The sequence below is a fragment of the Pantherophis guttatus genome, chromosome 2 (genome assembly GCF_059756535.1).
Source record: "Pantherophis guttatus breed Tessera chromosome 2, ASM5975653v1, whole genome shotgun sequence".
NCBI lineage: Eukaryota > Metazoa > Chordata > Lepidosauria > Squamata > Colubridae > Pantherophis > Pantherophis guttatus.
In genome coordinates, this window is record NC_142064.1 from 86,219,780 (window position 1) to 86,243,706 (window position 23,927).

General features: G+C 36.3%; 1 protein-coding gene and 1 long non-coding RNA gene across 2 annotated transcripts in view; one reads left to right on the forward strand and one right to left on the reverse strand.

Moving 5' to 3' along the window:
* Positions 1-14,998, reverse strand: part of LOC148115177 (uncharacterized) — a 36,218-nt gene extending 21,220 nt beyond the window's left edge. Inside the window, exon 1 of the long non-coding RNA XR_015732295.1 lies at positions 14,836-14,998. This is a non-coding gene — a long non-coding RNA (uncharacterized LOC148115177). The remainder of the gene's footprint in view (positions 1-14,835) is intronic.
* LPAR1 (lysophosphatidic acid receptor 1) overlaps positions 13,398-23,927 on the forward strand; it is a 59,283-nt gene continuing 48,753 nt past the window's right edge. Inside the window, exon 1 of the mRNA XM_034410566.3 lies at positions 13,398-14,603. The gene's annotated coding sequence lies outside the window, so the exon portion shown is untranslated. The remainder of the gene's footprint in view (positions 14,604-23,927) is intronic.

The following is a 23,927-nucleotide window of genomic DNA, read 5'->3' on the forward strand; positions in this document are numbered from 1 at the left end:
CATTTTCTATGTTAAAATTTCACAATCAATCCATTTTTCTCATTGTTTGCTTTTGTGTCATAGAAATGTTTAACATGCTTCATAAGGTTGAACATGCATTTAAATGTGGATTCAAGTGAGTCATATAAGCATAGCCATCCAGACTTTGAGTAAGTTTAGGCTAAAATTATATATTGAATAATTTGATAAAACAGTCTATCCTTGCCCAATCACAATGAGGAAGTTTGCTTATTCATTCTGATAAACTGTTTAATTTAGGATGAGAATTAAATCCAATCCTTTTAATTGTTTACTAACAGTTTCCAGTGTCTTCATTTATTTCATATAAATTGACACCACTTTCTAGACTTTGGAAGAAGAGGTAAAGAAGTGCAACATTTTAAAGAAAATCAAAGTAGAATTTTGAGCTAAGTTTATTAACCTTTTTTTTTTTTTTTTTGCATTAGAGGAAGATTTCGTGTAATAATTTGTATTCTCAATATAAAAAGTTTGAAAACAAGATGTCCACAAATATGCCCTTGCAATCCAACCCTTTTAATTGTTTACTAACAGTTTGCTGAGCCTTCATTTATTTCATATAAATTGATACCACTTTCTAAGGTCAAAATATGCTTATTGTCACTGTTCTTGTTTTTACAAATAATAGCAGCCTGACTCAATCTGCAAAAAGCCAGCTGAGAAACAAAATCCCTTGTTGCATCATAGCTTTTCTGTATGAATTGCAGCCAAGTGCAGGGAAAACAATTGAACCCTGCAACTCAATGAGACAAATGCTAGCAACAACAGATGATATACTATAACAAATACAATTCTTTTTCTAGAAAAAGGAATGGAAAATTCTCCAGTAAATATAGGCTTAGTCTACAATAGCTTCATTTCTTCATTTTCCAAAAATTAAAAACTACTTACTACAAAATTCAACTCATCATCTATTTCATGGCCCCCAGCCTAAATTTAAGTTTCCTGCAAGCAATCAGATTGGACCACCAGAACGAGTGAAATTTTATATGTGATTTCTATATTTTATTGTACTCACTGAGATCTTTATATTATTGTTACAGTATATAAACACAATGAGATGATAATTAATAACTCCCTGTTCCGTGCCACCTTAGGGTAAAGGAAAATATATATGAGGCTATAAAATAGCTCTAATTCACCCATTGTTAGCTTGGGTCCCATTCACTGCTGTCACACAACTTTTTACAAATTATCTCTTAGGCAATGCAACCCTTGAAAGCAAATTGTTGCCCATCTCTGCCTTTATGCCATTGTCCTGCTTATTTGTCAAGCAATTGTTTTGGTTAAATTATACATTTCAAATATTTAAAAAGTGATAGTTCTATGATCTATTCTCACCTTTTATTTCTATCTCAAGATGGCCAAACATTTGGATCCATTGATTTTAAGAACTACCAGCAGAAACTAAACCTTGGAAGAAGAGGTGGGGGGAGTACAACATTTTAAAGAAAATCAAAGTAGAATTTTGAGCTAAGTTTGTTAACTTTTTTTTTTTTTGCATTAGAGGAAGATTTCATGTAATAATTTGTCTTCTCAACATAAAAAGTTTGAAAACAGGATGTCCACAAATATGCCCTTGCAGTCTGAATTTTTATTTTAAAATATTTAGTCATTTTCTGTTAAAGTGTCAGATTCAACATGCTCATGTCCACTTCTTTCATAATAGATTTGTGGCCGAGTACCACAAAACTACCACTTATACAGTATGTATAACCCATGACATGTGATACCATGTACAACAAAGAGACAAGAGCTGTTACCTTTCATTTAAAAAAATAATAGTGGAAAATAAATATTCTCAGTATTATTATTATGGATTGTAATAAGAAATTGTGGCAAAATGGGGGGCCAATTTTTTAAAATAAATAAATAATCATAATCTGAATTGTTTTCCTGCAGCTTCTTGAAAATTTTGAGGAAACTTTCCTGAGTATTCTAATGGGGAACAAATACTATTTCTCATCCATTAATAAGAAGACACTTGAGGCTCATCAGATTTGATCCAAGATTTTACATGTGCCAATGGCAGTCCCATGGTGAGTCTGAAATAGATATGGACTGGTCTAATTCCCAAACTGATTTTAAAAAACTAGTCATTAATGAAGTCAGAACTTTAACTTGGCCTTTTATAGCCATGGAATATTCCTCATAATTAATTAATGTTCTAACAACACCCTTCAAGATAACTAAATATGTAATCAGTGAATGGATTGGACATTTCTACAATCAATGAGAAGTATAATTTCACAGTTTAGATTCCAATGTTGTATAGGTTGTGATTTACTGAGATCCTTAATCCAAAATGAAACACCTTCTCTATTTTAATTTTAACTTTACTTTAAATACTGATATTTTAATAAATAAAACAGAACACTCACCCTTAAAATGGGCTGTTTGTTTCCTATAGTTGCATGGTTTGGATGAAAAATAATGAGTTTGGTGTTATAAGTCACTAAATGCACAAGCAATCAGAATAACTCATAAGTAGCTAAAGTAAGTAACTTGTCTACTACCCAAATTACAAGAATGTCCCCAGATGGCTCACCCTCCCCTAGGAACAACTAGATAAGAATTCATGGATCTTGGAGGCAGTGAAGCCTTTTGCAGCTGTTCAAGGATTCCAACCTAAGTCCATACTTGATCTCTCCTTCCCAGCCTGGCTGGCAGTTTCCCCATACTAAGAGTTAAGGTTAAGGTTTCTAAGGTGCTAAAAACCCTTCTGTATTCTTTAGCATCTGTTGTTTTTTTAACTTCATTTACTATGAGAAAAGGTTGTGTTGCTATGTTCATGAAATGAAAATTTGTCATGAGTATTTGTCAATGCACTTCAAACAACATGTCTTGATTTAATTTCTGATTGCTGGATAAGTCCCCCCCAACTGAAATTTATCATCTACTGAAAGTTTTCATGCTGATGACCCAATGTAGATCTGAGTACTGTACATCACTGTGCTGAAAAAATGTAAAGACAGTGAACCTAGAAGAGCTGGCTTGCCTGAACAAGAACACAGTGGAAGGCCTGTGACAGTAACCGAGGAGATTCACATGAGAAAAGTTGATGAAATTATTAAGGACATTTGCTAGATCACTCAAAGGGAAATTGCTGTCAAGTTTGGAATTTCACAGGAACATGTGGATTGCTTTATTGATGTTCATCAATATTGGAATGTTTGTGCTGACAACAAAGCTGAAAACTTCAAGAGCTTAAATTTGCCACTAGTGGTTGTTATGCTTTGAGAATGAAAGTGAAGAATGTCTTCACAGCTTTGTGACAGCCAAAGAAACTTGGGTCACCATAACGATCCAGAAGTCAAAATCGATTCATGGAATATAATCACAAACTTCATCTATGGGGGGGGGGGACAGATTTCAGCAGGATAATTCATCGTTACAGTTTTTTGGGATACCGATAGTGATTATTCACGTGAATTTCCTTGAACATGGAACCACTATCAATTCAAACCTCTAAATTACAATGCACAAAACTTTAAAACAATGTATAAATGGGGGTTGAAAATACAAGGATATTTTTCTATATGTCCTCTTTTTTTTCTTCCGCCCATGTCTTAAAATCAAATATTGTCTGGCTTTTGAGTATCTCACAACCCTTATTTTTCTGAGCACTTTTTCCTGTGGCACAGCCCTTCCTTAAAGAATGCTAACTGTTAACAATCCCTGCCCTTTGATCTTGATTACTGTACACTAGTTCAGTGGTTCTCAACCCATGGTCTGCAGACTCCTGGGGGACCATGATATCATACAGGGGGTCCATTAAGGCTTGAAGAAATGTGGTGACTTAACCTTGAGTTAAGTCTTGGGGGTCCATGGCCATGATCAGTCACCACAAAAGGTATTTAAAGAGGATCCGTGGTGAGAAAAAGTTGAAAACCATTGCTCTATGCTCTATCCATAGACCATTGTTTTGTTTTTTCAAATGACCAGAACGTTCATCCATTTCCACCAGACTTTCTATTTTCTCCACATCTTTTGAAATTCATCCAAGATTGGTTCACACTGTTTTAACCTATTTGCAGCTCTATGAAGGTGGTCTGAGCATGATCACACCCATATGTTGGCAAACCTATTGCTCCCAGAGATGATGATGTTACCCATTCAGCCATGTCCAATTCTTGATGATTCTATGGGCCAGGTCTCTCTCGCTCTGTCTCCACTGCACTGCTTCTTTGAATTGTTCTATGCTCTTGCTAGTGTCAGCTTTGATGGTGTTCAGCTATTCATGTTCTTTAGCGATCTAGTTTACTCTTACCACTAACTCTTCCCAACAGGATTGTTTTCTCTAGCAATCATTTCCCCCCTCGTGACATGACCAAAATAAGTGAGATACAATTTTGTGATTTGTCCTTCTAGTAACATGTCTGGTGTTCCAGTACTTGCTTGTTGGTTGCTGGCTTGTTCCTCACAGAGAATTCTCAGCCAATTGAGATAGTTGATCTCTTTTCCATTGCTGTCCTTTCAAACAGGCTAATAGCTATTTTGTCTTATTCCCCCACATTCCCTCAGGTCTGTGACTAAACAAACAACCTTTCTCCCCTTCACAAAAAGAAAAACATCCCTGTCTTCTCCTTGATTTGCTTTGGTTTTGTAATGTCTGAAAGTAAATGTACAGTACATCTAACTTCATTCTCAGAAAACATAGACAAACGTTGTCTGAATTTTATGTTCTCAGTATCAGGAGTTACTTTCATATTTAGCAGTAAGCATATTTTAGATATACTTCGTTTTTCACAGCTATTCATGTTTTTCTGAGAAACAACTTACAATGAATTTTTTGGGATATCTGAAGGCAACTATGCTTAAGTCTGATATATTTTACTAATCTAGATTTTGGTTTTCTAACCATACGTAAAACAGATTGTATCTAAATAAAATCTGAGAGCTTTTCTTTTATGAAATTTCTTGTGCCGAAAGATATTAAGTTCAAATGTAACTAAAAGCACAGTTAAAAAGCACTTTGTAATAGTATACAGACATCAGCTGAGTGAGCAGAAAACAGACTTCAATTTAATGTTGAATTTTCTGCTTTTTTAAAAAAACATAAATTAGACACTTAAGCAAGAAATAGAATCAAGTAACTAATCTTTATAGGAAAGGTACAGATTTTCTGAGTTTAAAAGAAATACCATGTTTTGTTTTAAATGTACTTATTTGTTTAAAATAAGCTTTTGATTTAAAACCTTCCATAAAATTTTGCCTTTTCTGATTTTTAAGATGCCTACAATGTCTTCCATAATTAAATGACATCTGTATACAATTATACATATAATCTTTCATTTCTTTGAGTTCCATAGTTTAATGGCTGCTAAATTCTTTCATAGCCTTAAAACTTGATTAGTTGCTTTTTTTCCCCTCTGTTGCTTTCTCGCTGGACCACTCACCAGACTACATACAATGACAGACTTTAGTATTGGTTATAGAGTCTAGACGTTTATTTATTTATTTAGTTTATTGAAATATAAAATACAAAGAAAAATGGAAATAATGGAAAAGCAGGGGAGGAAAAAGGGAAGAGGAAAAAGTATAGGGTAAAATAGCAAGGAAAAAAAAGCATTGACTTTCAATTCTTTTTAGTGCTGTACAATACAACCTTGATGTTTTACTTTTACATAGTAATATGCATGAGCCATTCTATAACAATAAACTTATCTAATCAGCAAAACCTAAAATCAAAGTTTCATTTTTTTTCCACCTCAAGCACAAAGTCCAGAAGTGATTTCCAAGTAGAAACAAAATTAATTGTATTCTTTTCTTTAATCAAAGCAGTCAATTTAGCAATCTCTGCTAACTTCATTGGCTTTTGCAACCAGCCATCCATTGTGGGAATTAAAGCATCTTTCCATTTTTGTGCATAGAGCATTCTTGCTGCTGTCAGCATACATAACATCAAAGTTCCATTTTTTTTCAAGTTCTTTGTCCATTAGGCCTGAAAGAAAAGTCTCTGGTTTTATCTTTATATTCACTTTAAAATATCTAGAGACCAGAAGTTAATAGATCAGTTAAAACAAGGCAAAGCTGTTTGTAACGAGCTTATTCCAGCAGGATGAATAAAGGGCAAAAGTATGGATGGATCCTTTTTTGGCATCATTGTTCTACTTATACAGTAGTAAAATGCAGTGATGCTGGATAGCTGTCCAATTCCATTTCACTGGTCAATAGAATCAAGTAAGGATGCATTTTGGGCTCAATGTTCCCCAAGTTATTGTTTCATTTCATTATAAGATCTGAATTCTCCAATATAAAATACAGCTATTAGCTGGGTACAATGATGTTTATATAATATGAACTAGAAATGGTTCACACTATGCCAGTTTCAAGAAGTTGAACTTTTAAAGGTAAGAAGAAAAATGTATACAACAATGTTGAATACAATTTCTAAAATGTTAAGTCAATGTAAACTGAATATATTGCCAATATATTGCCAAATGCATTGAATTGTTTTATAATAAAAAAGTTTCTGTCTTGAGCTTAATGCTTAATACTAGGACCTCCACAATTATTATTTGTTGTACATAAATGTTAAGAAAAAGAGAGGGAAGGGGGAGGGAAGAGGGAGGGAGGAAGGGAGGAAGGAAGGAAGGAAGGAAGGAAGGAAGGAAGGAAGGAAGGAAGGAAGGAAAAAGAGGAGAAAGTAACTTCTTTAAAAAGTAGGTATTCCATTTCTAACTTCCCCTTTCTTTATACTCCACCTGATTGGAAGAATTTGTAACATTTAGAACCTTTTAAAAACCATGATTGTATTTGCCTTGCTTTGTGATGTATTGTGTATATATTGTCACTGTTGTATCTTTCTTCCTAGTATTTCCAATATTTGTTAATGTATGATTTGTCTATCTATGAAATTATTGACGGAATTGTGTACCAACAGTAAAACAATTTATACCAATGTTCGCTTAGGTTATAACTTGGAGTGAATTCTATGAACTTGGTCCATTGTTCTTCCCACTGTTGTGTTGTAACTGTTTCCTTATAATTTGCATCCATTTTATCCTGTACTAACTTTGTTCTGTCTCTGTATCGTATCTGAGTAGATGTTTAAATATATGTCCTAACAGATGGTATTCATTTTGTATAAGTGTTTAAAATTCTGTCATATGTTCCTTTATGAAACACCTGTAGGGCAAACCTCTTCCTCTTTCACTTTATGCTGATGATGCTCATCTGGTCACATAGCCTTTAGTTTAATAGAATCCTTAAGGATTTTTTTTTTTTAATGTTACCAAGAGAAATAGTTATTAATTTTTTTAAACAAAAGTCATTCAACTAGAAAGATGGTATATGGATAATTATGACAAAGAAAAATTCAAATGCTTTACATCCCTTAGAATGCTTTTTTCCCAGCTTCCTAAAAGAAAACTGCTCAAGTTTACTACACCTTCTTAATGGCTGAAAAAAAAGTATCCTAGTAATAATAAATTTCCAACTAAATCAAAGAGTAGTTACTAAACTCTATGCTGTAATTATTATATGGGACATAATTAGGACTTGATTCCAGCTAGAAATCCTGCTTTTAAAAAGTTCATTCAAGTTTCTTAAATTTTCTTTTTCAGCTTCATAGATGTTCTTCCAATGTAGTTGGAATGATTGCCTTCCTAGTACCATGGTAAGGTAATTAGAGGCTGTGTTGCCCAAAATTGAAGCCAAAATGTAAATAGTTATCCTGCCAATCTAGCTAAAACTCATCCTGAAATCAAGTAGATTGTGGTCATTAGTACCATCTAACAATTTTAGATACACTGCACATAATGGAAAAGCATGAGACAAATATATTCCTACTGTCCAAGCATTTATTATTTTTAAGACTACATAAACTGAAGAGCTTTTAAAACAGAGGATTTGGGATACAGAATGACATATATCAACCCCACAGAGATTTCCTAATTAGGCAGCTTTTCTGCTTATCTAACCCAAATACTCTAGAGCCAAATTTAATATTCTGCCTTTGACTCTTTTCAAAAGCAGGTTTCATAAACCCTCATTTTCTCAGAAGTTTTGTCCATGTGAATTTGGTAAAATTGAGTCAAATGCACTATGCTGTTACTACTATTACTACTATCACTACTACTACTATTACACCATTACCACCACCATTAATATTAGATTCTCAGCTTAATTTAATTCAACTTTTATTTTCATAAAATCCAAGACATTCAGATGAATTTTATGTTCAATTACTTAGATGATAGAAATTCTGAGGTCACACTTAAGAGTTGCCAAATTTTACTCCTTAGCAACAAGAACACACAAAAAGACTCCAAAGTGCTGACTCAAAGACATTTGGAGGAAAGGCAATAACATTTATATTTATCCTATACTATGCTATGCTATGCTATGCTATGCTATGCTTATTATACTAAACTAAATTATATTATACTGATATAATTTGGCAACTTTGACTGTATTCTGGTTTAAAACCATAATAAAGTTTGATTTGATTAATAATCTTTCAATCACGTGGTTTTCTCTCTTTTTTTTCACTTCCTTCCATATTTTGACATAGTTAATCTGAACAACATACAGTTCATATGTGAGTCATGGTAAATTTGGCTTCTCGAGGTAACATTCTATTTTTTTCCAGGGAAATGTCCTTCCTTTTACACAAATTAGAATAGTATTGATGAAAAGTTTTTGGCATAGTGAAATTATCTGTTAAAATCATATCTCCCTGTAGCAGCTTGACGATCATCCTCTTTCCTTTTTCTTTCCTTTTTTTTTTTTTAATTTGATTTATATGCCGCCCTTCTCCGAAGACTCAGGGCGGCTTACAATGTGCTCAGCAATAGCCTTCATCCTTTTGTATATTTAACCAAAGTCAGCTTATTGCCCCCACAAACTGGGTCCTCATTTCACCTACCTTAGAAAGGATGGAAGGCTGAGTCAACCTTGAGCCTTGGCGAGATTCGAACCCTGCAATAATTGCAGGCAGCTGGTCTTAATAAGCTTAATAACAGGGTGCCTTAAACCCCTGTACTACCAAGGCTCCTTAATCTCCAATCCAACTAATTCTTTGCATATTTATATTTCTTTTGTTTAACATAGTTCAGTTTAGTCTCCATTTCTCTTAGTGTCAACATGGATAAGAGTTGTAATAATTTAATTTGATATGAAATATTTATGTTTATGAGTGATTTCTTCAACCTTTCCTTTTTCTTGTAAAATTACTTGCGTTTTCTCCTCTATTTTTTAAAAATTGTACAATTTGTATACATTCTAAATTGCCCTTAATAACCACTTTGTGTCTCAAACTGTTCTTAAGTCTGTGTCTTCATTTAAATCTTTCTTTAAAAAAAAATCTGTTAATTTCTTTTTATAATCTTTGACTATCCAATCCTCCTGTAATATTTTCTATTTTTTCCCATTTGCAAAGGATTGTTATTTTGTACAAAATCAGAAACTGTTCTCCTTCTTTCATCAGGCGGCTTCAAAAATATTCAGCTAATCTGTACCAAGGTGCTATGCTGCATACCTGAAACAACTATTTGTTTCAATAAAACACATGTTCCTTATAGATCCTGGAGTTAAAATTCCAAGATCACTTATTATTTCTAGATTTCATCTGCCTACCTATAAACTGTAAATTATCTAACGTTTCTATGACATCAAACAACTGAAGTCAATGGTATCAGGGGTAGGTTCTACTTACCTTTATTACTGGTTCGCAATGGGACTGAGCGTGCTCTTCTGCGCAAGTGCAGAAGCATCTGCGCATGCGCAGAAGCGTTTTGATGATGTCAAGGTCAGTGGGCGAAGCCTCCCGCAGGTTTTACTACGGGTTCTATAGAACCGGTGCGAACCAGGGGCAACCCACCACTGAACGGTATCTAGAACAGTACTGCCTGTAAAATCCAACTGTGTAACAAACTTGAGAAGTAAATTGCAACTATATGTTAGAAGACTCCAAAGAAGAAATAATGTCAGATAATTAGAAATTCATTAATCCAGGCAGAAACTTAAATGAGACCATATTCAAAATTGTTTTTAATTTTATCGATTTGAGTGTTACTGTCAGGCACCAACAACCAGACCTGCATGCAGAGTTCAAACTAGCTACTTTATAGCTCAATCCTATTTCATAGCAATCTTCCCAGATTAGCAGTTTGCACCTGGGCCAGACTAGATAAGGTTCAACGGAATTCAAGGGGGGGGGGTGTTGGATGTTGACCTTTGTTTCTATGTAATGATTCCAGTCTAATTCCCCATTTACTCTTCCACCTGGCTCAGCCAATCTCTCTCTGACAGTTGCCATATTACTTTTCAAATTTGTATTCCACTTTTAAAGGCTAGAAAACATATTTTTGATATTAATTTTAAAAAGAATAATAAAGCTCAGAAATATAAATTGAAACCATATGTCTTGTTGTCTTTTCAAAAAGTGAAGAGATTGGGATTAATCACAGTTCCTGAGTTTTAAAGTCACACAAGGAAAGAACTTTACTGTCTGCCTAATAGAGGAACTTTTACAATAGGTGCTCTCCTACAGATCTCAATTTTTTAAAAAAATTACTACTGTTTATTTCTGAATGTCTTTGGGGTAGCCTGAAAAACATACCAGAAGTCTGCAACTTTAATATTCTTTTTCCCATGAAGTTCAGTTATACTTTCTATGTATACTCATGGCTAAAAATATATACATGATAAAAACTAAATAAATCATGGTGGAATCTATTGGATTTATTTTTGAAATAAATATACACTACACAATGTTGATAAGCATTTCATTGGCTTGAAATTATAAAAATAAGTTTAGTGAAATCTTGGTTTGCACATTTCTCCTCCAATGCAACCAGCCATAATTAAGTTCATGTGTTGGATGTTATACTAAACTGAAATGAAAAGTGAAACTTTTAAAATTCTATCATCAGAAAAAAGTGATACTGTATAGGAGAGTCCAAAAATCCATTATGCTTGAAAACACCTATATACCATAGATCTTAGCACAAGTTGTGTTTTACAGAAGACAAACAATAGGAGACTTGCCCCGCCCCCATCTATTCTCTGCCTCCCAAGTCCCAGCTGATTGGGAGGAAATGGGGATTTTGCAGTAATCTTCCCCTGGAGTGGGGAGGGAATTGAGATTTTACAGTATCCTTCCCCTGCCACGCCCACCAAGCCACACCACGCCCACCAAGCCACGCCCATAGAACCAGTAGTAAAAAAATTTGAATCCCACCACTGGTCCTGTTGCCCACTTGTCAACAAATGCTCATTTGACATGGTCCTTATTGACCTTGGTGGTGACCAATACAATATAGGACCTTTTTCTATTTTCTCACTACATTAAATGAGTTGATGGATATAGTTTGTATGGTTCTTCCACTAAGATTTGCCTGGCACAGGTGACCCTTCTGATAGAATACACTACCACCAGCATAGCTCTCAAATCTTATGTCAGTGATATAAACTCTCCCTTATTATTAATATCATTGCTGCTGTAGAAAACGGGATGCTGGGGCTAAATTTACTAAATGAAGCAGAAACTTTTGTGTGTTTGCATTTGTCCATGATGTGCATTCCTTGATTTTTTTTTTAAAGGAAAGCGACTGATAGTCTTAACCAATTTATTTTATTTTTGTTTCCTACTGGCGTGAAACTGTGCTGACATCAATAGACACACTGACCAATTTATCCTTCAAAAAGATATGTCTCAGGTATTTATTTGTTTGTATTAATTTCCCTCGTTCATGTCCATGTTCATATTCATACCTGCTATCTTGTACATGTTTGACAAACTAATAAATAAATAAATGCTTCAGCTTTCGTACAGAAAGACATACAGTATTTGTTTTTCAACAGTGGTAATCCTGGGAATACAACAAGAAATACTGAAATAACTAAAGAGGAACTGTTACAAGTAACCTGGTTCACTTGTAAGCCAAATCTAAGATTTTCAAACCAGGGTAGTTCAATTCATATACTGTAACAAGAACATTAACTTGCCACAATGTCTGAGTCCAGCTAAAGGATTTCTTCACCCCACCCCCCTCTGAGTTAAAAGTGCTATTCACCCATTCTTGAGTCAATTAAAAACCATATTGTCCCCACTCTCAATTCCTAGCTGGCATCTGTTTCAAGTTACTGATGAATAGTGTTGCAACCATGCCACTTGTTTTAAGACAGGGCATTCAAGCTTTCTCCTTGGGCTTTGCTGCCATCCCTTTTTAGAATCTGTGTGTGTGTATGTGTGTGCATGAAAGAGAGACTTTGCATCTCAATTGGGCTTCTCTTAGCTTCTTGATCTGCCTTTCCTTCCACATCTCAAGTAGGCATTTCCATATTTTTTTTTAAGTGAAATAATGAAAAAGTCAGGAAAGACATCAGGATAGAAATAGCTCCAGAAAAGAGTGAATCCCATGACTGTACAATTGATTTTTATTGCTAGATAAACTAACATTAAGTAACTTTTAAGCATCCAAGGACTTTCTGATAAGCAGTTTTGGGTAATGAAGGGGAAAAGTTTGGGAAACAGATATAAAACTTTACTGATTTACCCATCCCAAAGCTGTGGTGAAATAATTCCAGTTTAAGTTTTTTTTTTAAAGTAGATTTTTATGACTTTAAAATCACTATACGAAATGATTACAATGAAAGCCAGTCTGGTCTAGCAGTTCAAATGCCAAACTAGGTGTGGGGAAAACTGAGTTCTACTTTAGGCATAAAAGCCAGCTCATTGAACTTGGGCCAGGCGCTCCCTCTCCACCCTAGGAAGAATCAGAATAGAATGGAAGGGACCTTGGAGGTCTTCTAGTCCAGCCCACTGCTCAAGCAGGAAATCCTATACCATTTCAGACAAGTGACTGTCCAGTCTCTTCTTAAAAAAAACTCCAGTGATGAAGCACCCACAATGTCTGAAGGCAAGCTGTTCCATTGGTTAATTGTCCTTACTGTTAGGAAGTTCCTCCTCAATTCCAGGTTGCTTCTCTCCTCAATTAGTTTCCATCCATTGTTTCTTGCCCTGGCATCTGGTGTTTTGAAAAATAAATTTCAAATAATGGTGGCTAGCAAAATGCATGGACTTGTAGTCAACAAGAGTCACGTCTGAGTGACATGCCAAGAAACAACACGAATCAAAAGGTTTCAACTGTGAAGTTACACCTTGGGGCCAAAAGAGTGGAGTGGGATTGTCGGAGCAGAACTGTACTATGTTACAGTGCAAGTGGGGTCAAGGTCATAGAGTTCAAACCCATCTCCTTAAACATCTGGGCAAAGACCACATGGAAACGTGGCTCTTGAGAAATATCACAACTGAATACATGAAGAGACTTTTAAAACGTTCTTCCCAGGACAGGAGCGGAATCTGTCATGTCCCTCCCACATATTTCCTGCTAATTTATAGCTTATAGGAAAGTGTTATAGTTTATATACTTCCCCAGGCATCCAGGGATCCTCATTCTCCAGAAAGATGGGAAGAGCGCTGGCAGAACGGAACCAATGTTTATTCTTATCCTATGAAGTTATTCATTTTCTTATATGTCTTCTAACAGGTGAGCATTTAGCTTGAGTTCAACCAAACTGGCTGAACCACAATTTGATGAGCAATTCAAATCAACAAAATAAATGCATGGTAATAATAATCTAAAGTTATCTGGGGGACATCTGGTTGAGGAAGCCGAGCTTACACCGTTTGGTTTTTAACTACCATCTGTCTCCTGGGTTTAAAGTTCAACTCCGGCACGACTTGAACCTTTGCTTACCAAGGAAAGGAAAGTTGGCCCGGGCCAACTTTCACCCCTCCCGAACGAGTTTTTCTGGTTTCGTAACCACCTCTTGGTTCAGTTGGGGTGGCCCAAGGAACCGGCTCAAGAGGAGGAAAAGAATAACTGGACTTGGTCGGAGGAGAGGAAAGAAAGACACACCGTGGTGAAGGGGACGCAACTGAGAGACCCCGCTTGGCGCTAAACGGGAAGATTTGCGCGCACAGCGACGGAGCGCTACCTCGGCATTCCGGGCAGGTGAGAAAAGGCGGGAAAAGAAAAAGAAGAAAAAGAAGAAGCCGCCGGCTCGCAAAATTGCTTCTAGCCGGGCCAGGAGCCAAGCGGAGGGAGCGCAAGGAAAACCACCCCACCCACCGGACTGCACACAGACACACCGCCCTGTGGCGGCTGCAGGCGCGGGCGGCGCCTCGCAACTTTTCCCTTCGCTCTTTTCTCCCCCCCCCCCGCGTCGGATGAGCAGGGTTGCCGCGCCAGAGGCTGCCTCAGCCTCCCCTTCGCCTCTTTTCTCTCGGCCAGCGCGCCCTTCTTCTCGCTTTCGCCCCCTGCCAGAAGCCGACGCCGGGGCAAAGGATGGTGTTCCCTACGCTGCCGCTGCTGCTGCCGTTGCTGCTGCTGCCCCCGCCGCCGCCGCCGCCTCCCCGCTGCAGCTACCCCGCAGCCAAGTGAACGCCGAGAGTCCGCCGACTTGGAAAGAGGCACACCAAGCAGGCGGCTGGCTGGAAGAGGCGGTGAGGGCGGGAAGACCCCCCCCCCTCTCCTCTGGCTTGATCTGCAAGCTCGGTGGGACGAGAAAGTCTGCGGGGGTAAAAACGGCAGCAGCCCCCGGGGTGGGGGAAGAGACTTCGCCTGGCCCAGGTAATCGTCTTGGGGAATTTAAGGGGCAGTTTCTGGAAAGGCAACGGGCGTCCCTTCCTTTCTCTCTCTCTCTCTCTCTCTCTCTCTCTTTTTGCTCGGGCAGGGCTGTTTTTGGGGTCTCCGCCACCATTCTTGGCCGGTTGCTTCGGTAAGAAAAGCAGCCCAGGTTTGCTTTCCCACCCACCACCCTCGGGAAAAGAAGCCGTCGCGAAAATCTCGGCTTTCTTCTCACCTTCCCTTCTTGCCTCTGGCGACTTTTTAAGTTTTCTTCCGCTTCTTTTTGTATACTTAAAACTTACGCCGCTCCTGTGTTTTTTGTCCGTCCCCCCCTCCACCCCCACTTCTGTCCCGTTGCTTGTGCATTTGAGAAAGATAATTGGAGTGTTTAGGAATGATACTTTCTTGTCTGGAAGTCTCTCTCTCTCCTCCCCCCCCCCTTTTCCAGGGCTCTCTCTTCTCTCCCCCCCCCCCCTTTGCTGACACGTCTCTGGCTTTTTCAATTAGTGGAACTGGATTTTTTTCCCCCCCTCGCTGCCTTCTTCTAGGGATGTTAATGGAAACAAGAAGCAGTCTATTCTGTGTGGGCTGCCTTCGTGTTCAAGTGTACTTTAGCTTTTGTTTTAGGAAAACTCCATATAATAAACAGGGATTCCTTCAGCATCTGTGGTTGGGGAATTACAGTTCTTACTCAAGGTGGGGAGGGGAGAGAAACTGTAGTTTTAAGTTCTTATCTTCCAAATGGCTTAAATGTGTATTTATGCCTCTCATTTGAAGCCATGTGGTATTTTAATGTTTAAAGAGAGAAGACACCGCTAGAGTTATTGCCTGGGTTGAAGTGCTGGGATACTTGAAAGGCTCTACTGGAGCATTAACTCCTTTAACTTTCTTCTTCCCAAGGCAGAATATTTACTTAAGAGAGTGCCTGTAATGTCATTTAATGGGGATTATGTATTCCATCGAGCTGATTTATTCATATTCACACTGGCAACCTTGCAAAATGGTTGATGGGCTGTTATGCAATCTATGCCGGTGATTGGCTTCTCTTCTGTGTCGTGAATTCTGTATAGCATGGCAGTAATACTGTACTAACATTGATTACAAAATCTTTTTGGTTTTAAATCGGTTTTGCATCACCATCCAAATCTTGTTTATGAACACAGGAATGGGTAAATCAGGAGATTCGTCTTAGCTGATTAAATATTTGCATTTCACTTTTTGTAGAGTTGGTCTTCTACATTTGGTTGAATGTAAGGCTAGATGTACTGTATAGATGCTAGGTATGTTGTTACTTTCTTCAATGGACAATACTGACATTTCCAAAATAATAAGGTGCACATGAGTTATGTGGTATAGAATTGTCACAAATTCTAGACTGATTTAAGGCCTTTCAGAGGTCCTTTATTCAGCTACTTCATCATATATCCACAGGTTCCCTCAGCAAAGAGAAAAGAAAGTGTATTGGTATAATTATGTGAAACATTATCAATTGAGGGATCAAGGCAGAGAAGCTTTAATACCAATGTACTAGAACCTTGAGTATTCTATCCAATGAAATGTACAAAAGATTTGAGTAAGCTAAGCAAGCCTAACCAAACATAAAGTCTGTCACATGAAAAACAAACAAAAAGAAAATAAATGAATGCTAAAATCAAATGGACCATAGAGCATTTTCATTGCTTGTCTTCTTTGAAATGGAATTCTTTTCATAAGACTATTGATTACATATATTATCTTGCCTTGCTGGGTTCCACTCCATGTTGCATGAGTCTGTTCTTTTTCGGAATTTGCCCAAGTCCATTTCTGATTCTGAAGAAATTGCTACCTAATGTTCATTTACAATAGATTGGAGAACCCAAACATATTAGCACCCACTTCTTAGTGGAAGATGCCATATTAGTTTTAAAAGGATTCATAATTGCCATTGAACTTTAAAAGCAGTAAAAATAGTAATGTAACATGTTATCGCTATAAGAAGCATCCGGATATTAGAAGTATTATGCCATTAGTAGATAGGTTATATAAAACTATGACTCTTGCATTCTTTACCCAAGCAATAGATGTTCTGAATGGGTTTCAATTATATGATGATGGAGGGCAAACAAAGCAAAACCATTATCCTGAAAAGATAGAGATGCTGTTTAGCTAAAAGCTAAACTAGCCAATTAGAAAACTATAGGTTGTGCATAATTTGCATGTCAATAAAGAATCAGTGTTCTAATTGGGGATTAAATGGTTGGAACAAATTAAATCAATTTGGAACTACACAATTAAACTGTTTTGCTCCCAGGAACAATATTGGCATTGGCCTTCAAACCCTTAAACAGTTTGGCGCCCAACAATTAAGAATACTCTTATAAGCCTTTGTTTTAACAGTAGTAACTAAGTCTATCTGCCTTTGATAGGAAAAATTAGGTTGGTATGCATGAGGAATAAGACCTTGATGGACATGCATTTATGGAATTACATCTTTGAATAAATATATATGATTTATAGAGATGGACAAGAACTATCATTCCAGGAATCAAATGTTTTGTTGGATCCTAAATCAGTCAAGTTCTTTTCCAAACCATGTTAGTTTGGGTGGTTTTCCAGAAGGTAATCTTTTGAGCTAGAATCTATTTCTCATATTGGACCCAAGAAACCAGACTATAGGAACCAGTCTGGAAGCCATGTTTGAAGTCACCTGGATCAGTGAGATCCAGAGAACCAAATGCAACATTCAAAAGCTCACCAGAATATTTGATTCCTGATGGTAGGTTTTATATATACATAATAACTTCCTAACTTGAGAAAATGTTAAATGTTTTAATACTATAATTATACACTATTATGCATGGTTAATTGTACTAGCTTTTAAAACAATATTATATGTCATTAGTTAATTTTTATTATCATTTTTGCCTCCCCACGAAGTTAGAATTGTAGAATACAATTAATAAAAATATTTAGGAATTATAACAAGGAAAATAGACCATCATCAATGAGGAGAAACACAAATCAACTCAACAGGGCAGAGATCTGGCAGAACAAAAAGACTTTTATTGATCAAAGGAATACTATTCAGAATAAGGTAGGATAGACTTCTCTTAAGAACAACATTCCAGAGACCAACTTGAAGGGAAAAAAATGAAAGACACAATTATACATTGAACAAATCTGGCTTGCCAGTAGTACATGTGAAAAGGATGTTCCAATAGACCATAAGCTAAAAATGCCTAAACGATATGATGGCAACTGTTAAGTAATCCAGAGCCACAGATATAGGTCTTTACATTTCTCCCTGTTAAATTTCATCTTATTAATTTCAGCCCACAGGTCATGTATATATGCATTTTAAAAAATATCTTTCCATTCTAAAATGTTGACCACTTCTTATAGTTTTATGTATCTGCAGATCTGATAATCCCCTCATCCAAATCATTCATAACAATGTTGCAGAGCATGAAACCCAGGACAAAAATCCAAAATCCATTCTGCTCATCAAGCTGATGGAAATTGTTTATGAGTTCTCTCTGGGATGGTCATTCAGTTAATTCTGAATCCATCTATCAGATGTATTATCTAAGCTCATATATTTTAAACATTTTCTTAATGAGGAGGTAATAAAAAGTTTCACCTAATGCTTTTCTGAGATCACAGCACACTGTCCACAACTTTACTCTTATCTCATAAGTTAGTAACTCTGTCTAAAGGAAGATAAGGTTAGTTTATGACCTCTTGGGACAAACCCATACTGGCTTGTGATTTTTTGCACTCCTATTGAAGTGCTGACAACATGCTTCTCAAACACCTTGCCTACTATAGGTATGAAGCTATTACAGATCTGTAAGTTCATGTGTCTTCCTTTTCTCTATTTAGCTTTCCTCTGATCTTCTAAGACTTTACTAGTTTTGATCAAAGAATATATTTGGAAGTTCTAGGATCACTTCCACTGGTTCCTTCAGTACCCTAGAGCAAGATTACTTCACAAAATTCATTAAAATCTGATTTTTTAAAAAAAATTCTCCTCAACTGTCCAGAGTTACCGGACAATGATAGCAAGTGCTTCATGTCCACAAAAGCTTAATAAAATTCGTTCGATTGTTCGAAGTTACAACAGCAATGAAAAAAGTGATTTATGACTGTTTTTCACACAACCATCCCGGTGGTCATGTGATCAAAATTCGGATGCTTGGCAACTGATTCATATTTTTTAGAATAGAATAGAATTCTTTATTGGCCAAGTATGATTGGACACTCAAGGAATTTGTCATATTTATGACGATTGCAGTATCCTGGGATCATGTGATCACCTTTTGCAACCTTCTGACAAGCAAAATCAATGGGGAAGCCAGTTTCACTTAACAATTGGGTTACTAACTTAACAACTTAACAACCATGGCAAGAAAGGTCGTAAAATGGGGCTAAACTCACTTAACTGTCTTATTTACCAACAGAAATTTTGGGCTCAATTGTAGTTGTAAACCGAGGAATACCTGTACTACATTATGTTTTTTCTCCTCAAGTCCCTTTTCCCCCAAGTTTGGGAAACATTTAATTTCTGTTCATCTGTGAAAATTGCTAGTTCTTCAATCCGCTTGCACTGTCATAGGGCAAAATTCTCATATTACTATAAAGCAGTAAACATATACACAGCAGTTTTTAGCATTTCAAACTTTAGGTTGTGATATTTGTGTCAAAGTGGTTGTTTATACAGTTAATTTTGGCTCACCAGGCTTCTGCTCTGTCATTTGTAAAAGCAGTGTGTTTAAATGTAGAGGAAAAACCTTACATTTACTGAGAAAAAGTCCTGCTATGTCTACAGAATTTAATCACAGCAAGGTCTGCATAGAACTGCAGCCTTAAAGCCTATATTTTCCTTGCAAAATCTGAACTGTGTTGCAATTGATATTTCAGTTTTATAATAGTAATTTGTTCTGTTCCAATATAAAAATGATAAACAATTTCTGGGCAAATTAAAATTCTGTACTTATAAGTATTGTGAATAAACTGCCTGTTTTTTGTTCCAAATGTTTTATAGTATGAAAAGAGTCTGCTGTTAAGTTTTATTGTTAAATGCAATAAAATATAATCCTGTGTATCTGGCTATCAAAATGCTTTAAATAATCTAATCTAATCTTTCTGACTTTGAGGATTTAGAATCTCTGTTCAAATTCTTAGCTGGATCAAAGCCTAGGCTTAAGTTCCCTTCAGTTTAATAAAAACAATTATACTATAGTATATAGCCAATAAACTCTAATCATTGCTAGAGGGCAGTGATCTTTTACAGAGTCAATTACAAAGTTTTTCACATGGGAGACAAAAATCAAATGCAATAGAGTTAAATATGTAAAGGAGTAATATTTATTTTGATAATTGCTTGCATTACAATATCTTTGTGTTCAAAAAAGTGGCTTATCTTCACTCCATATGTTCAAGTGAAGATATGGCTAATATGTCTGGAGTGCTTTAATCTGGATTCCAATATGGAGTGTAGGATTGAGTCTAATGGCCTAAATAGCTCCTTTCAGCTCTATAATTCTATGTGGAAATAATTTTCTATCAGGAGTAGTTGGCCAAAGAACATTGGAGATATGTATTCATCTTGTACATCCACTGGCTGAAATGTCTTATCATTTTTAGTAGGGTTTTGGGTTTTTTTAACTTTGTGTCATCCTCTAAGCCACATACTTAGTGCTGAGATGCTAAAAATGGTTAGGAAGTAAAGTTCCATCGAAATGTTCTGGAATAAAGCTTCATAAACCTCAGCCAATGGGGCCACTTATCACAGTTTATAGAAATTGTAGTGCAGAGTATCTAAAAGGCTTCTTTTAGTCTAGTCTTGGTTAAGAGTCTTCCCTAAATAAGGGTTTAAACTTGTTTCAGGAATTATGACTCAGTGAACCATTTTCTGCATCTTGGAGAAACTTTTATCAAGACACAAATTGATTGTAGTTGTGAAAAAAACAGTATTTGTGGGGGGAGGGAACCCTGCTCTTTCTGTTTATGTTGCTAAGGATTTAGCAAGGATTTTCTTGGTTTATATCTATGGTATAACTATGTTTAAAAAATGGAAGGCCTGCCAGTTCATTCATAGTTTCAGCACTATGTAAAAACAAACATATGAAAATAGGTCATAGCTTTTGAATACACAAAAATATGTAAGATAGATGTTCTAATATTTTAGTCTTATTATAAATTAGATAGATAGATAGATAGATAGATAGATAGATAGATAGATAGATAGAAGATAGATAGATAGATAGATAGATAGATAGATAGATAGATAGATAGATAGGCAGGCAGGCAGGCAGGCAGGCAGGCAGGCAGGCAGGCAGGCAGAGGATGGCTGGATAGATTTTGACATTTGTTGGATTAAAATTTACACTAAATTACCATAGATTGTATACTGTTTTTTCTTTCAATCTGACCATGAAATGAAGAATTTGTATGTTAATTAACAGCCTAATACAAAATGAAAATAGAACACCCCAGCTCTAGAAATATTAAGTCCTGACCAATTCAATAGAAATTTCTTCCTTGGTATATAGAGTGAGCCAGAAAATCCATTTATGTTTGCCTCTTTCACTTACCAGATGGATTTAGTAACCATTTGGCTGGGTTTACACAGTTGTGTACATCGAAACTAAACATACTTCATGCTTAAGCAACATTTGATTACTCTGTAATTTATAATCTATGGTTTATGGTGTAATATACTTTGTGAATTCATCAGCTGTGACATACTTAACAAACCCTGCCTTAATTAGATGCCAGAATCAAGTTACTAATATTTGTTGTGCTTTGGAATATTGGGGAAAGTATTGTATAATACTTATAGCAATAGCAATAAGACTTATATACCACTTCACAGTGCTTTCCAGCCCTCTCTAAGCGGTTTACAGAGTCAGCATATTGCTCCCAACAATCTGGCTCCTCATTTTACCAACCTCGGAAGGATGGAAGGCTGAGTCAACCTTGAGCCAGAGACTCAAAGTGCCGAACTGCTGGCAGTCAGCAGACGTAGCCTGCAGTACTGCATTCTAACCACTGCACCACCACGACTCTATACTTCCAGTTATGGTGTCTATGTCCATCTCAGTGGGCTTTCCAAGAAGGATATTGGAAATATGATTATGATTAAAGTTTTACTATGATGGGCTACCATAGAATATATGTCTTGTTTCTAATCACCCACGTTTGGTTAATCAATACTAAGTTTGTATTTGCCCACCATATATAAAGGTAAAGGTTTCTCTTCTTCCAGTCATGTCTGAATCTAGGGGGTGGTGCGGAGACATTTCCACAGTCATGTGCTATGTGCCAAGGTGCATGGAAGGCTATTACCTTTGCACTGAAGTAGTACACATTTATTTACTTGCATTTGCATGCTTTCCAACTGTTAGATGAGCAGGAGCTGTGGAGAGCTCACCCCATTTCATGGTGCTCAGGTCTCAAACCCAACTGTCAGCTTTCCAACTGACAACTTAGCATCTTTAACCACTAAACCATCGCACCCCCCTCCCACTGTATATAGAACTTCATATTTTTATGGTATACACATTGCTATGCAGAAGGCCATCTTGCTGTTGAACAACTCTTGCAGATAATGGGGAAAGTTAGAGGTTTACAATTCTTCCTGGATTTTTTGCTGCTTGCGAAAGTAGAGGTATCTTGACAATGTCCAGGAATACCTTTATCAAGTTGGTTTTTTATATCTGCTCCAATCCTTTCTCAGGAAAATATATACAGTACTGCCTTCTTTAAATGCATGCTCTATGTGAGGCTTCCCACTAAAAGCAAATCAGAAATTTTAAGATGATGTTTATTTTTCACTAGTTTTTTTACAATCTATTAACAGTTTTATTGAAGGATTAGAAAATAAATATTTTCTTATTAAAATGGAAAATGAATAAGTAAATATGGGCTGGATGGTCTGTTGGTGACTAGAAGGGAGAAAGTTGTTAAGAAAGCCATTTCTTAAATTCTAATATGAGAAAGGAAGGAAAAGAAAATGAAACAAGTAGGCAATATGACTAACAGAAGACTCATCTCCGTTGCTCTGTTTTGAGGTTACAGTGCATTATTATCCCAAATTCCAAAACAATTTCCATGTCAGTCTATGTCTTGCAAGTGCCTCAGGGCAGGTGTATTTTTAGTGATTGATTGAATGGTTTGGGAGACTGTTTGACACTTGTGTGTTCTGTTGTGAGAGTAAAACGCTTTGAAAGAAAGAATGTTTCTTTGATGTGGTAATGAAGCACTAATGCAGGATGCAAATACCAGTTTGACTCTTTTAACCTGAGGTAATGTTTTACTGGCTTAACCTTTGTAGCTGAGTGTCTCCTGCTTTACTCTGTAGCATTCCATTTAATTTTCAAACAGTTAGGTTGAAAGCTGGGAAGAAATTATGGGGAAAATATTTGTTTAGACTGAAAAACAAAACATTATATCCCAATTCCACTGAAAGTCATTTAAGACACACTGAGGACTTCAGATTAGGCTTCCAGAATTCTAGTTATATCACTGCTACATCTTCCATAGAATATAATGAATACCAGGGTCAATTTACATTATTATAAAGTGACAATAATGTGGTAAACTTGAGAAGTACTACTAGGTTGGATTTAGATTAAATTTGTTGAATTTAATTCCTTTGAAATCAGTGGGAGAAATTATAGCTGAGCAAAGGGGGAGATTGATCAATCCAGGATTTTCCAACCTTGGCAACTTTAAGACAGGTGGACTTTAACTCCTAGAATACTCCAATCTGGCTATGGAATTCTGGAAGTAGACGTCCACTGTCTTAAAGTTGTCAAGGATGGGAAAACCCGGTTTAATAACTGTGGATATGGAGTTGCTTTGCTTTCGCTGAGATTCAGAATTTCATAAAAGAAAATGTAAATCTTATTAATAATATTTGAATGTCCTTAGTTGTAGTCATTACACTAAAATGAATAGGATACATTTTAAGGCCAGAATTTAAACAGAAATCTGATATTCTCTTATTTTCATTTTAGAAGGCGATTCGAAATAGGGAAGTCATTTGGTTTGGAATTCACCTTTTATTGCCTTAATCTACAGTAACTAACAGCTCATCACTGGAATAGAGAACCACTTGTGGAGGGCAGAAATGGATAACATTGCTTTTTATTGATCACCTACTCACTGTCAAGACAACTTCTGGGCATACTTTTTGTTGTTGTCCACTTCTAAAGAACACTGTTCCGTGTTATTTCCAAGTTCTGTTGTGCACTTCAATTTATTTCAAACTAATGCCAGCAATTCAATATCTACAATGCAGAGATAGGAATGCCCATGCAATTGAGTTACTGTAATTGTTAT